Raw genomic sequence first — 15,592 nt, 5'->3', positions numbered from 1 at the left:
CATCTGTAGACTGAATTATTCATATACATAAATTAAATTGCACACAATGTGCAGAAAACAGCAATCAGCATTGTTCACATGTAAGCTCAGCTCTTCTTCGCATCTTTGCAGAACCGTTGCACATCGCCGACGTTCTCTCAACAAGTAATTCAGTCGGTTCACTTGGAAAAAATTACCACTGCTCCCATGTCTGAATGTGATTGATCTGGTGTTTTTATTGATTGAACAAACTCCCCTTTTTCTCCACATCAGATCCTGGACCCTGCCTAAGGCGTAAAGGCCAAATGGCGGACATTCAATACATTTACAATGACAGGGGTTCCCTTTGGAGAAGAACACATTGCCAGCCTCCCATCCTTGCCAAAGGGCTCTCCCTGCAGATGAGCCGGGTCATTTTTCATCACGTTGGCTTGGTGGAATCAAGTGTGACGGTACACTGAGCCAAAGTTGTGTAAGGGGGAGGTTGGATGTGAGGGGCAGAATCCCAGCTAACGGAAGGTTGCAGTTTTGAGCCTTAGATATAATGGCTTTTTTTAACTTGTCTGGCCTCAATGAACAAGACACCGGCTGACTGTTTTTGAATCAGTTTTTCCCATAGACAATAATGGAAATATTTTTTCCAGGATCAAACTGTCTCCTACAGACTTTCATCTATGCATTCATCCATTTTCAATACTGCTTATCATCATTAGGGTCAAGGTGAGTTTGAGCCTATCCCAGCTGACTTTGGGCAAGTGCCTCCTGGACTGGTCACTAGCCAATCAAAGGGGACATATATTTAAACAACCGTTCACACAACTCATGACTGATGGTAAACAAAGGTACTTTAACCTCTAAAACTGCAGCATATTTTCTGAAAATGTTGATCGAATTCTAAATAGTATGACCTCAGGGGTTTCACTCTGAAGAGTCCGTAAAAGACAGCAAATGTCTAAAGTTTAGGATCATATATAAAAAGAAGATAAAGAGCAATGTGTATCACAACAGCTTGTCTCCAATCTCCAACATAGAAAGTAACGTATCGATGTTAGCTAATTTATTGTCACCTACAATTGCGACTTAGAACGTATTGTAATGCCCCCACACGTGGTCAACGATAGACACAATCACTTTATTGAACAAACGTAACAAGCACATCCATTCGTGAGCTACTTGCTGGCAACAACTCATGCCAAGTAATTCCATGCAGACTGGCTAACACTTTAGCCTGTTAACAGCCAGCCAACATTAAACTTTCTCTCGCTGACGCCCATGTCACTCACCAGGCCAGGCCCCACCTTTTAACGCCTTACACTGTTAAAGTCACCAATATTACAGTACAACGTGAGGTTGGCAACCCCAAGTGGACAAAAATAATACCTGCACCTCACATCTACATGTTATTGTGTTTATTAAAGCAAAATACATTTTTATGGGATTATATTTATGGCCTAGAAATGGTTTTCATGCAAATATTTACTGTAATCATGACTTAAGTACTGTGTCATTGATAGACTACGACACATTCAGACAGTACGTACAAATTCGGGTCACATTATCGCCATTGGAATGGAAATAAATGGAGAACACTCTGTACTTCTGACTTGAACCTGTGTAAAGATGAGAAAGCTCTTAAAAAGTAACTTCAGCGTAACCTCACATTCTCCTCTCTCCTCTTATGCTTTTAGCAGTCATCCTCCGGTTCTGTCTTACCTGAGTGCTTTGCCCTTTCCAGGCCTGTAACTCCCCCCCACCCACTTACTGTTTTTATAGCAAACCTTCACTCTACTTACCCATCCTTTAATCCTCTTAAATCACAAGAGTCGGTGTGTCCTGAAGGTCACCAGAGGTCTGTTGAAGAAAGCCATCTACAGCTCCAAATACCCTTAGTGGCATGATGGATTCCCCTTGTTGTATTCCGCTCCATTTACTTTCTTACGTCTTGCTCCTGAGGCTTACAATTGTGTCCTTTTTTTAATTTATTCCTAATTCCTAATATTTCTGGGACCGTCTGCACATCGGGGGTATGCAGATTTCTGAGGGAGCTGTCAAAGGGAAAAACTTTTGTTTGCATCTTAAAGCAGGGTAAACAGATTTTTATAATCTTTATTAATGGTTTTTACATGTGAAAGACCCTACATGTGGAGGAAAAATAAAAATCGCTGCATGTTTTTACTTCTCTTATAGTGTGTGCTGTGCGGTGTACACAAGATGACAAACATTGCACAGCACACACATGACGATAACTCCGCTGAAGATCTTGAGTCTTTTCCTCCAAACCAGATGTTGTTGTGCCAAGACTGACCTATGAGTAATCAAGTTTCCACCGGACATCCAGGCTGCCGGAAGATGCAAGGCACAAAAATAAGTAGTAATAGAAGAAGCTACGCTAACTATTAGCTTATCTGGTAACTACATTGCAATTGTAAAATCTCCCCGGATTGGTCGACACACACATTTGTAATCGTAATGGACAGGTAGAACATTTACGATTGTGTTTGGAGCAGATCCAGGAGGAAATACCACTCTTAACACACCCCACACCACAGAATTATTGTTGAGGATGATATTTTAGAGACATCTGAAAATCGGGCCTTGAATGGCTGTGATCAGAAGAGGGGGGGAAATGCTCTAATTTGTCCTGATTATTATTCGTGTATACACAGCTTCAAGTCACGTTTCGACCAAGTTCAGTTCCGTACTGCTTGTTTGGCTGTACACCGTGTGTTTGTGTGCGTGCTGGTGTCCATGCCAGCCATATAAAATTTATTTATGTGGCTACAAGCTTATCAAGCTGAGCTGGTGGCTTAGATGCTGTTCCTCTTTTACTTGTCTACCCTAATTAGCCAGGCAGGTGTCTGGGGACCGGAAAGGGCAAACACATACAAACGGTTTTATCTCCAAAAGGCCAAAAAAAAAAAAAAAAAAAAAGATATGGGTAATTTTAACCAAGTAGTTCCCAACCTTGTTTTGTGCCATATTTTGATGGAGCGGCATGTAAACTAATTGAAACGAATGATTAAAAGTACTACTCACCATTACAGGAAGTCCTCGATTTACGAACAAGTTCCGTTCCTACGCTGGCGACGTAACACGATTTTCCGCGTAAGTCGGATTTCACCGTTAAAGTTGAAATTTACGGCGAAATACTTATGCTAATGCTCACGTTACGGGTATTGTCCCACGTGATTGTGACAGCAAGCTCAGTGTGTGTGGGCGTCTATGTGTGAGTGAGACGAGACTGCACAGGCGTCGTCCGGCGGGACTGCGAAGGAGGAAGGAGTGCGCGACGGTGCGAGTGTGTACAGTGGCGAATGTAGTGACGGCGACCGGGAAAGTGTAGCGATTAGCGGAGGACCCGTTGACGTTGAATGTACAGAGGAGCTAATAAAGCCATTAAAGCAGCAAATCGGTGCTTCGTGCCATTATTGCTGCCGCCACCCAGCTCAGCTGTGCAATGAGAGAAGGGAGTTAACCCCTGCGTCTCCCGACCACGGTCAGGTGACCATAGCAGAAAAGGTTAACACTTTGTATAAAGAAACTAAAATCCATCCATCCATCCATCCATTTTCTGAGCCGCTTCTCCTCACTACGGTCGCGGGCGTGCTGGAGCCTATCCCAGCTATCATCGGGCAGGAGGCAAGGTACACCCTGAACTGGTTGCCAGCCAATCGCAGGGCATATACAAACAAACAACCATTCACACTCACATTCACACCTACGGGCAATTTAGAATCTCTAATCCATGCATGTTTTTGGGATGTGAGAGGAAACCGGAGTGCCCGGAGAAAACCCACGCAGGTACGGGGAGAACATGCAAACTCCACACAGGCGGGGCCGGGGTTTGAACACCGGTCCTCGGAACTGTGAGGCTGACGCTCTAACCAGTCGCCCACCGTGCCGCCGAAACTTAAATACATTAAAATAAAAAAATAAGATGCTGTACTTACCATTACTGCTGAGAGTGTGAAAAAAGGAGGGCGAAAAAGGCAAAGATACTCCCGCCGCACAAACACAGACAAGCACTATGCACTAGCTAGGCAGAAATACTATGGTGCTGGGGACAAAATGGCGGACGAGGCACAGGCGTCGTAAAGTCGAAACGTCGTAGGTCGAGTGCTTCGTAACTCGAGGACGTCTTGTACGCTGAATGTACTTGTTGTAATTAGTGCGAGGGAGCCCTGCACTTCTTTTTTTTTAAGCAGCTGGTCCTGTCTTGGGGTAATGGGAGAAAATGACACCAAGTGTGTTATATGCTGTAATTTGGTTTTGATCGCCGTCAGTGCAGAAAATCCCATTTCTTAAAGATAGCATGTTGGAAATGGAAGTAAAGTATTCAGTGCTGCTTTTGAACAGAGCGGGCTTGGTGCATAGGATTTACCTGAAGCAATAAACCAGTATTTTAAGTAGGACTGCTGATATTGTCTCTTAAATCCAGCTTTCTTTTTCTTGGAAGTTGTATGCTCTTCTTCTTCTGCCTCATCATTTGGCCTTTTCCCATCACAGAATCAGAATTTTTTTTACTCATTTTTGCTAGCTTGTAGGCTTACTTTTTTATAAACTGTATCATAGCAGGCGACCAAAACCATATTTTCACTGTCAATCTTTGTCCTAAAACTATGGTATGCCAACTAAGTCACCTATTTATCAGCATACGTGGTCATGCTGACCTACTTAAAAAAGGGTGCAACCAAAGCATGTCCTGGTGAGACCAACTGAACAAGTTTGTCGCACCGGTGCTACCAGTGCAAAAGTTAGTGTAGAGCCCTGCAGATTCTGGTGATCAATAAAATTTATTTTAGTGTCTCTGTGCGTCCCGGTCCCAAATGTCCTTATGGACCGCTGCCGCCCTCCTGTCTCATCTCACCTTCCCTGCTGTACTGTCTTAGAGTAGCTGCATGTTGAAAAGGCTAGCAGAGCACACAAATACTGCGAGACACTCATTCGACTACGACTGCAGACAGGTCTGCTTAATATTCATCATACAGAGCGATTAGAGTGTTTGGTATTCAAGCCATTCACATGGCAGTGCATCGAGGCCACTGGAGTTCAATGTCTCCACAGTGAGCAGTGCCCTTGAGTTTGAAAACACACAGAAAAAGAAAAAACAGCAGATCAGATCAAGTTTTCGCCGCGGATATGCTTGCGCAAGTTTATCAGCTTGAACTCAAATGCACATTTTTAAAAAGCGTGCAAAACCAAATACCCCCACGTGACACCGAGCTGTCTTCCGGCATGCATTTCCAGCCGTGTCGGTGAGCAGAGGGTCACTGGGCTCTACGTGGATTTCTCACCGTGTAAATTATAGATGAAGAGAGGCGGTGTAAGCGGTAAGAGATCCTTCCCTTGTGAATGAGGCTCACACTCACTGCCATCTTGCATCCCTGCAGATCCCACCAACCCCCCTTTGGACTGACTTTCATTGATAAAAGTCATGACGTTACACTCAAACCTGTTTGTCTCTGGAATCTGGAATGACCAAGCCATGCCGCTTAGTCTTGATTTACAGTGCAGGTCCAATAGTCTAATTCTGATTTAATGCTTGTATCTGTCTTTTTCATGAGTATTTCAAGTAACACATATCCCATATGGCTGTGTTTACACTGACGGAGCACATGACACAACCCGCATGGCCCTGACGCACAACACAGCGACAACATGAAAGTAAATGATAATACATAAGTAATAGAAATACTAAATGTTAGAAAGTGTTCAATTGGCCTCGACTGCCTTTCCCCCCATTGATTTGAATGAAGTTAATCTCCACATTACACTTATTTGGCTTATTAAATGATGGACACAACTCTAATGTAGCATATTTATGTTTAATTGCCTATGCTCTTGCTGTTGTTTAGTTTTACAGCGGGGGTTTTCTTTTTAAATGTGTTTATTATTATAGTGTATTTTGATATGTGTCAGATTTGTATCGAAATTTAGAAGGGGCGTGATTCAGATATGAAATTATCAGATTCCATGCGTTTTCTTTCTCTTCACGCTCCCATGACGCATATCCCAAATGGTGTCCCGTGACCCATGCAGTGTAAATCCAGCCTTAGCCTTTACCAAGTGACATTGGGCAAGAGACTAGTTCCACTTTGGCAGACCGCCAGATAAGCCATGGTTCCAACGAATGTTTGGTTCACAATGCAATTCTTTGCTTTTCACTGTCGCACAGGCTACGACGCCAACTGATTTATACCAAACCACTTTTCAGAACTCTTAAGTTGGGATACCTAACCACAGTAACGCAGTACAGTAAACTAGTGGTAGGATGGAGTTAAATTTGGTAGAATGGTCGACAGAGAATGCAGCATTGCTCCGTTGACTTACATGCACATCTGCAGTATGCCACTCATTTTGACCTGCCTATTCTTGGTACGCTTGTGGGCAGCATTTATAGGAACTTGGCCTTGTGAGAGATGTTGTTTTTCTGCAATAGGACGAAGTCCAAGAGAAAGGAGCCTGTCTTAATTTCTACATCTATTATGCATTTTCTTTACTGTCTATCATGATCAGGGTCAATGGTAGGAGCTGGACTGGTGGCCAGGAGGGCGATTGTGTGAGAATGGATCCGTTTCACCAGTCAGCTATGAGAAACTACTCGTAATGGCCTGTTGTACTACTTCAGTCAAGTAATTTCACTTTAATGGGACACAATAAACACATCCCCAGTTATCAAGATTGTGGTAGACCTCAAACGCTTCAATTTTTTCTTTAGTTGAATTTTAAAGGTACTTTTTCCACATTCAAAGGAGAAGAGGTTGCTTTTATCCACCCCAAAAACATGGATTTTTTATTTTTTTATAGGGGTGTGTAACTGCATCGACTGGAGGTCTTTTAGGACTTTCCAGCAAGGGGTTAATAGGCAATGCCGCTGTAATTTAGGGACTATCAGCATTTGTGCGCGTGTGGCAGATGCAAGCTAAATTTGAGATTTAAAACCATTTAAGAAAAACAAGTCGATCACAGTAGAAACTATTGTAAGAACACTACTTTACACACCATTTATGTACTTACTGCCTGCCAAATAACCAAAAGTCACATTGCTTTGTCTATTAAAAGAAGAAGAAAAAAAAGGTGCTTGTGTGTAGTGGTCACATTTAATCAAATCTGTCAATTGAAGGCAACGTTGGGATTTTGGGGAATAATGTGAGATTTTTAGGGGAGTATAACGTCTGGGAATGTAGCATTAAATTAAAACAAGAACAAAGAAGAGTCTGCTTTAGAAATATCTCCCATTTGTTTGAAGTACCACAGCGTGTTTCTGATTTGAGGAAAAAAAGAAGAAGAAGAAGAAAAGCCTAACTGGAACCACATTTCGGCCTCAAAGTCAGTCATGGGCACGCGGGTGGAGCTAGCAGACACACACAAAAACACACTCCCACGCACACATATATACAAACAAAACAGATCGCTCCCAGTCAGTGTATTCGCGAGACATTCCTGGCTGCCTTTCCATGACCTTCCCTGCGCAGTCTCAGCGTTGGCGCTATGCGTCCAGAAGATGCAAGTATTTTCCCATCACCAATGGTGGGAAGCAAAGACATACAAATACTCCATTACTGAACTTAAGATGTTCCAGGTATTTGAAAAAAGATATCTGTGCTTTCTAGTCCTTCCTTCCTTTGTCAAAATAGGCTCATTATTTTTTTTTTCAACCAAGATCTGTGAACACAACCTATATATCAGGGGTGTCAAACTCATTTTTGTCACGGGCCACATCGCAGTTATGGTTCCACTCGGAGGGCCGTTATGGCTGCAAACCCATATGAATGTAAGATTGCCTCATATTATTACATATACACAAATTAATGGATAATTACTTTTGACGTCAAAAGCCAGTAAAAAGTGTTTGTTCAACAACAGTATGAATACATTTTATTTTAAAAGTCGGCTTGGTAACAAAACAGTGCTTGCAATATCTCAATATTTTTAAAAGTGAAGCCAATTTTGGTATTTTAGAAAGAAACACAAACTCGATGCACACTCTCGCGGGCCACATAAAATGACGTGGCGGGCCGGATCTGGTCCCCAGGCCACCAGTTTGACACCTGCGATATATAGAAATAGAGAAAAGTGAAGTTGACTGTGGTTGCATTTCACATCCACTGGGATTGTTATTCAGTTCCGAACATTACCACAGCTATGGGAACATGGTATTTTGATAGCATAAAAGCCATAGCTAGCTAACTCTCAAAAAACAACATGTAACTAAGCATGGACCAGAATGAGATTCTGATGGTACAATAACCGTTAGCGAACATAATATCATGGCATGGCCATTATAGCTCTAAAATGTCTTATTTTGAAATGTTTGGGTAACTAACACCATTGAACATGTTCTGTAGGTACATTAGTAAATGTAAAACGAAAATAAACAATTGAATTTTTCAAAATAAAATGTACTACAACGTATAAATACTTTTTTTCTCAGAAAATGAGTAGCTACAGTACTTCTCTGCTCTTCTCCGCGTAGTGAAGTCAAGCGTGGAAAGGAACTGATGTTAACCATGTTGTTAGCTAGTTAGCGATCCTATAATACTTATTTCACCTAATGTAGACACACAAACTCCTGGAGCTGGTTGCAAACATTCATTTCAAGACAGCGTCATAGTAATATGTTAAACTTACCTTGAATTTGTCGTAGAGTGATGGGTGTGACTGTCATAAATATGATATTACACAAAACAAATTCAAATTGGCCAACTTTTTCGACAAGGGGAAAAGTCTTTGGGCTCACTGAGTCCTCGCACCAACAACGGGAGGGGGAGGGGTTGTGTCACTTTGGCAAAAAAAAAAAAAACAGCTTCTACTGCAGATAGAAGGTTTTTTTTGGTTTTGAAACCTTTTTAAAATTGCGGTATGCCTCGAAAGCGGTAACTGGCTCATGCCTACATATAATGTGATTGTATTTTTCCTTCGTACGAGCACTGTGTAAAAAAACAAATGTATTCATATGCAGTCATTTTGGACAGGGTATTTGCAGTCTTACTTCAGTCCCGAGTTTTAAGTATTTTTGCTACTGCCCATGACCCATTACCAAAACCTTCAAGTTTTTGTGTTCGTAATCCAGCCATGTGTTGATGCGCAACTGACATATATCAGTCTGAGTAAGAACAAGCTTGTTTGTTTAGTCTCGTGAGATGACCGAGGTTGTGTGTGGGCGTCAGAGACTCCCCATCTTGCTTCAATTAGCATTCAGCCCGCTTTATATCAAATTGCAGCCGATGTAGGTTACCTTTTGGAGTGCACGCCATCCCCCTCTGCTCGTAATACCCAGAATCGAGAATCTCTTCCCATCAGCACATCGTTAGGACCGCACCTCACCATCATAACAAGTCTCTGCCCAGATTGGTCACACCTAGTCAAGTGTTTCCTCTCATTATGTTTTTTGGCAGCACCCTTTTAGGGGGACGGAATGTGTGACACCAAAAAGGCAGATGTTTGCCTTCTAAGCGGGGTACAGACTTAGCCACGGTTGAGCCTTATTTGAGGTTTTTTTTTCTCCCTTACAATCAGAGTGAAGTTGGCTTTTCGGATGTATCTGAAAGATTATCCTGAGCGATTTAATGGTGTGGAGTGTGTTAGAAGTGAATTTCCTTATTCGATGTGCTCAGAAAATGGCCAGAGCCAGCGATCGCAAATGTTAAACCTGTTCAATATTTACAATGGCAAATGTTCCGTCCACTGACTCTGTGATTGTGATGTGAAACAGAACAAATGTAGTTCCCAGATAGGATTACAGTTAGGCGAGCTTCTTCTATTTCGCCTTTGTATTTTTGACCAGTCTGGATTCTCTGGGTGCTCCCTCTCACCAGTCAGTATTGGTTGTGTGACAAAAATCTGGTCTGGCAGAGAAGACTCATGATTATGGATATCCAGTTATGAGCTTCAATACCCTGTTAAGTACTTTCAAGTTTGCATTATCTTTAATAACAATACAGATTAACTAGTTTTGTCATGTTACAAACCACCTGAATAATGACGATGATATGTTTGACTGCTGTTTTGGTTTGGTGGCAGCCCCGCTAGTAGCGGCTAACTGCTAACCCTACGTCTGCTGGTAGCACTAAGTGACAGGATTTACTGACTGGAAGTTGAGTGACTTCTTTTGTCAAAATAGCCTCATCTTCGGAGGAACATTCCAAGTCATGGCTAACATCTTTCGCTGCCCTCAGCTATGCCTTTAACTCCATGTTTGGTCATTACGTTTACTTTCACAACTTGCAAACTAAAATGGAACCAGAAACGGACGACGCTGTTGTCACGCACATTTCCGCCATGTTTGATCGAATAAACACGCGTGCAGCTGATTACCGTGATCGACATGAAATTTATCACGATAACTAATCGCGATCATATCATCGCCCAAGTCATAGCATGTTCCCCACTTTATTTTAGTAGCCTTCCTCACATTCTCAGAATTTATTAACTTGTACAATCTATTAGGAAAAGTGTCAGAGTCCTCCTCTTGCAGTTCTTCACTGGTCTCCCCCAGTCTGTCTTTGTCAATTTCAGCCCATTCTGTCCCGTTTCACGCTTCCCTCCCTCACTTCGGTCAAACAACCGGGACCTTGTGATGGCAAACAGAGGAAGTAACCAATGAAGCCAGATATGTATTTGACTGAGGGGGGGAAAAAAAAACGAGGAATGGGTGTTTGTGTTAAAGCTGGGGAAATGACTCATCTGGAGATGTTTAAGTTGGACAAGCAAGTTTCCGGTGTCTGGCAGAGGCCAAAAATATCCAGAAACACAAAAATCCGGTAAGAGTGCATTTGGGAGGGGAAGGGGAGTAGGGGGTTTGGGGGAGGGGGGGGGGGGGGGGGGTATACCTCTGTGTTGCCTCTCATGTGACCGTCTGGAATTCAGCAAGTTGAGTGTTGAACTTGCAGCAGTTGCTTTGAATCAAATAGAACACAGATTGGTCACTGATGATGATGATGATGATGATGATGAGGGGGCGGTTCACTTGCTTGACTTCCATGCAGGTTGCGTGGGTTCACTTGCCACTCAGGGATGGTGTGAATGTGAGTGTGACTGGTGTTCTCTCTCTATACGTGCCTTGTGATCGACTGGTGGTCAATCCAAGTTGTCGTCTTCCTTTTGCCAGAGGTCAGCGACCCTGAACAGGATAAGCGCTTGACAAAATCAATGGATGGATGGGTAGATAGAGCAGAGGTACCAAGTAGGTGGACCCAGATGTCTTTTAGTTAGACGCAGACCTTTTATTTTGATTGCACTTTAGCCAGTGTAACTTTTTTGGAAGTGGGTGGGGCTACGGTTGTGTCACTGTATCCTGCAACCTTTATGGTCAAGGGTACCAAATGTATGTACACAAGAAATACACTGACCAATCACCAGTGTTGTAACTGCTCACATGTGATTGGAGCCAATCAGATTGATAATTCGGAGGGGCGTTCCAAGTTGAGGGTAAACTGATGATATAGCGTTTTCTCTAGTGGTTGTTAGTTTGAATGTTTCTATACTGTATTTGAGTTATTTTTGCAAATGTAGTTGAAACAGCAACTCAAAATGCCCTACTTAAACCTGTTTCTTTAATATTTAATGTATTTGTGTTTCCATTCTCAGGCACTCTAGGATGATGCCTTGTTTAAAAAAAAAGACCATTACTTTTAAACTTTTAAACATATTTGCGTTATACTCACATTCACACCCATGGGCAATTTAGTCTTCAATTAACCTAATATGTATGTTTTTGGCGGCACGGTGGCCGACTGGTTAGAGCGTCAGCCTCACAGTTCTGAGGTGCGGGGTTCAATCCCCGTCCCCGCCTGTGTGGAGTTTGCATGTTCTCCCCGTGCCTGCGTGGGTTTTCTCCGGGCACTCCGGTTTCCTCCCACATCCCAAAAACATGCATTAATTGGAGACTCTAAATTGCCCGTAGGCATGACTGTGAGTGCGAATGGTTGTTTGTTTCGATGTGCCCTGCGATTGGCTGGCAACCAGTTCAGGGTGTACCCTGCCTCCTGCCCGATGACAGCTGGGATAGGCTCCAGCACGCCCGCGACCCTAGTGAGGAGAAGCGGCTCAGAAAATGGATGGATGGATGGATGTATGTTTTTGAAAAGCGACGAGAAAAATCCATACAAGCATAGGGAGAGCATGCACATTTTAACCTTGAACCTCATATACATTGTTGGAATGCTATAGAATTGCCTAATTATTTTGAAGGGACTTTCCAGAACTGCACCTCTTTAGTTCAGGATCCCTGAAATATATTGTAAATTCAAAAGTATGCTCATTATGAAGAGTATACTGTCATTCTGACAGCTTTAAAGCTAAGACTAGAGTATATTGTAGCTAAAATTACACCAAATAAAGTGTACACACAATACTTTAAGTAATTTCTCTCTGAATAGTAGACAAAGAAAGAGCTGCCTACGCATGCGTCTCCGTGGCTGTGTCTATCTTTGGTACCAAAAACTGGAGCTGATTGTGTTATGTTAACAACTTTGTGGCTGCTCGGCCAGCGTCAGGTGAACGCAAGCTTCCAATTTGGCTTCCCGGAACGTGAGTGAAACGGTTGCCTTAGCGTTGAGGGCCAGAAAAATCATTGAGGTGAGGTGAACCCGAGCAAGGAGATTTGTGTCGGTGGAGTGCAGAGAGGAAGTGGCGGGGTGGAGAAAGGCCAAATGCGGGGAGTGCAAAGCAATCCAATTGGAAGCCCCATTATTTTTCATTGTCTGTGTATGGAAATAAATAAAAAAAATAGTACCATAAACCTGCGATTGGCTGGCAACCAGTTCAGGGTGTACCCCGCCTCTTGCCCGATGATAGCTGGGATAGGCTCCAGCACGCCCGCGACCTTAGTGAGGAGAAGCGGCTCAGAAAATGGATGGATGCATGGATGGCGTACCATAAACACTCGTCGATTTGTAAACTCTGCTACTGCTTGCAGGTTTTTCTGTAGCTCTTGCCTAAAATCAGAGTTGGTAGTTAGGTGCTATTTTTATGTAGTAGAAACACTTAACTAAAGATTGTGTTGTTTTGGGGGGACTGGAACTGATTAATGGGGACAATTGAGCGAATTATTCTCGTAAATCAAAGTGCTAATGTCAAGTCAAATTCCTCTCAAGTGTGACTGTGACAGACAGCAAGTGGACTCGCTTCCCTGCGTGCTGTTATATGAATGGATGCTTCACATGTTTTGACTGGACATGTCAAGTGCGCGAAGCCAACGAGAATTTTCGAGAGTGGTGGGGGGATTGGGGGGTTCTCTTGGACACAAGCACCCAACACTTCCTTCTCCCTTTTCGACACATTTCCCTCCACCATTCCTGTGTTTTCTAGCGCGAGGAACGAAACAGTTCAGTCGAAGGCACATTGGAATCGAAGTTTGCGAAATCTTTTTTAGCCGGGTGTGCTTCTTCTCCCCCCCTTTGTTTGCCGCTTGGTACGGTCCGCCGCTTGCCGTTTACGCCGGTGGCGGCGTGAGGAGGAGGAAGAGGGGATGAAGCTCTCATCATTCTCAGCCTTCTGGAGATGGAGAGAGAGGGATGAGAGCAGGGGAAAGTACCCTGCTAATTAGCCGGGTTATTCCTTCCGCGCCCGGGCGGGCGGGCGGGGGACGACGACATTCGGAAGAGAGCCGAGTAAGTGAGCCGTTGGTCTGTGGTCAGTGCCAACATGGATGCGGACGTGTCTCCTCCTCCTCTTCTTCCTTCGGGCCGGCTGCTGTTTGACTGTTGTCTGGCTGCTGCGCGACTCATTGCTTTCGGTGATTAATAATAGTTGGACAAAAAATGTTCTAAGTCCCTCCCGCTCGGAGTCGGTTTTATTTTATTTTTTCATTTTAATTTTATTTTTTGCGTGGGAGCCTCACGCGGCGCGTTGAAGGTAACATTTGAATTGAGTCTTCGCCCACTCTGGCTGAGCATCACTGACATAATAAACACTATCAAACTGACAAAAATGCTTATTAATCACACGCAGTGGCGCTAAGCGTTGTACTGCTGGCCGTTCGTGTGTATGACTTAAGTGTTTACGTGCACATCTGTCCTCTTCATGTGTTGGATTCTGCTCCTTCCTTCCGAGCATGCCTCAACTATCCCACGTTGCCTTTTATTCACCCACTTGGCTCTATTTATAGACTTTTATTGTTTTTGGCTTTAAAAAAAAAGAAGTTCAGCAGCAGTTTGTCCAATGCCACAAAGCAAAAGCCAAAAGTCTTTGTCCTGGGCCTAAAAATAAAAAGCCTCCAAGGTGGTGATTTGTTGCATTTTGCACTATTCCAAGTCACGCTGTGTTTTGTGTGTCTCTGGAAAGCCATTTGAGCATTTATTCTATATCCTTGATATCCAGCATAGTCCATGTACTAGTGCACTCTTCCTCCTCACTAGTAAGACAGTTCAATGCACTAGTCGAATGATTGTGTCTTACAAGTAACATTTTTCTACTACTCGAAGATATTTATACACACAAGTAGGACATCTTTGGCATACTACTAGGACAATGACATGTTAGTAATGAGGCTCCTAGTGTGTGACACATGGCTATTAGTTTGGCCTTGTAGAGTCTACTAGTAAGGTTTAATTGCATATTCAAAGGCCAAAAGTGGCACTAGTCGTGGAAAAATGTTAGTAATGGAGGAAGTCATTTTATTAGTGTGCTGAGGACAAAGCATGTCCTCGTACATAGACATTAAGCTAACTGTCAAGGAATTGGAATAAATGCTCAAACGGCTTTCCATAGTGTTGTGTGAAATGTTTACTCCCAAGAACACGCGGATGGCGACAGTATAATACTGTCGTCACAATCGCACACCGGGGTAGCTCTAATTAAAATGACTTGTACGCAGTACAAACCCAACAATAAATCTGAGATGAAAGAGGAAGTTTTGGAAAATAAATGTGTTTGTGTGCACAGGTGCACCCCATCCAAAGCCTCAAACCACAGGAGATCAGTCAGTGGCAAGTGGGCTGGGTCAGCTGAAGCCTTCAAAGGGTGAGGCGGCCGCAAATGCTCAAACAGTTCGCGTGGTGCATGAGTGTACTTTTCCCTCATGGCTCAAGCCCATACAATATGATTATCCTGTGGTGTGGGTTGTGTTCAGACTATTTTCTTCACATTCACACATACAGTACCTACAACCGGGCCTAATGTGAGTATTTTCACTCCCTTCTGATCAAAGTCAGCAAAGTACTGATTGTCAGATGTCTCTAAAAGATGATCCTGAGTGAATATCTTGTGGCATGGGATGTGTTGAGAGTGGTTTGTCTCCCTGATCTGCTCAGAAAACGATCAACAATTGTAAATGTTAAACTTGTTCCTTATTTATAATTGCGACTCCTTGAGTGTGGTAACCACACATACAGTACTTGGTTGTGTACGTTCACCTTTAATGGGTGGGCAGGAACTCCACAGACCCAACAATTTTGCATGCAAGTAACTCAAGTCCACTGTACTTCCTGTTTCAGCCACATATGGACCTCAGAGGCTAAGCTAACCACCAATCGTGAGCTAGCTTCTGTTTTTGACAGAAACCATTTTGACTAAAAAAGCAGCGATTCTCAAAGTTTGGTACGTAGGATCCCGCTAGTGGTATGCCAAAGAATCACTGCCCAAGTACATTTCTGTTTTATTTAAGTTTTTA

The 15,592-nt window shown here is 43.2% G+C and overlaps 1 protein-coding gene across 9 annotated transcripts in view; it reads left to right on the top strand.

The window, feature by feature from the left end:
* Positions 1-15,592, top strand: part of frmd4a (FERM domain containing 4A) — a 163,967-nt gene that overhangs the window by 86,444 nt on the left and 61,931 nt on the right. Inside the window, exons 1-2 of one of the 9 annotated variants that reach the window (XM_061773148.1) lie at positions 13,495-13,592; positions 14,866-14,943. The exons of 6 other annotated variants lie outside the window; for them this stretch is intronic. The gene's annotated coding sequence lies outside the window, so the exon portion shown is untranslated. Of the gene's footprint in view, positions 1-13,494; positions 13,593-13,821; positions 13,837-14,865; positions 14,944-15,592 lie in introns of those variants that run through there. 2 more of the 9 variants (XM_061773149.1, XM_061773147.1) reach the window with 2 other exon arrangements.

Source organism: Phyllopteryx taeniolatus, chromosome 5, assembly GCF_024500385.1.
Source record: "Phyllopteryx taeniolatus isolate TA_2022b chromosome 5, UOR_Ptae_1.2, whole genome shotgun sequence".
NCBI lineage: Eukaryota > Metazoa > Chordata > Actinopteri > Syngnathiformes > Syngnathidae > Phyllopteryx > Phyllopteryx taeniolatus.
This window is presented reverse-complemented; position numbering and strand designations above follow the sequence as displayed.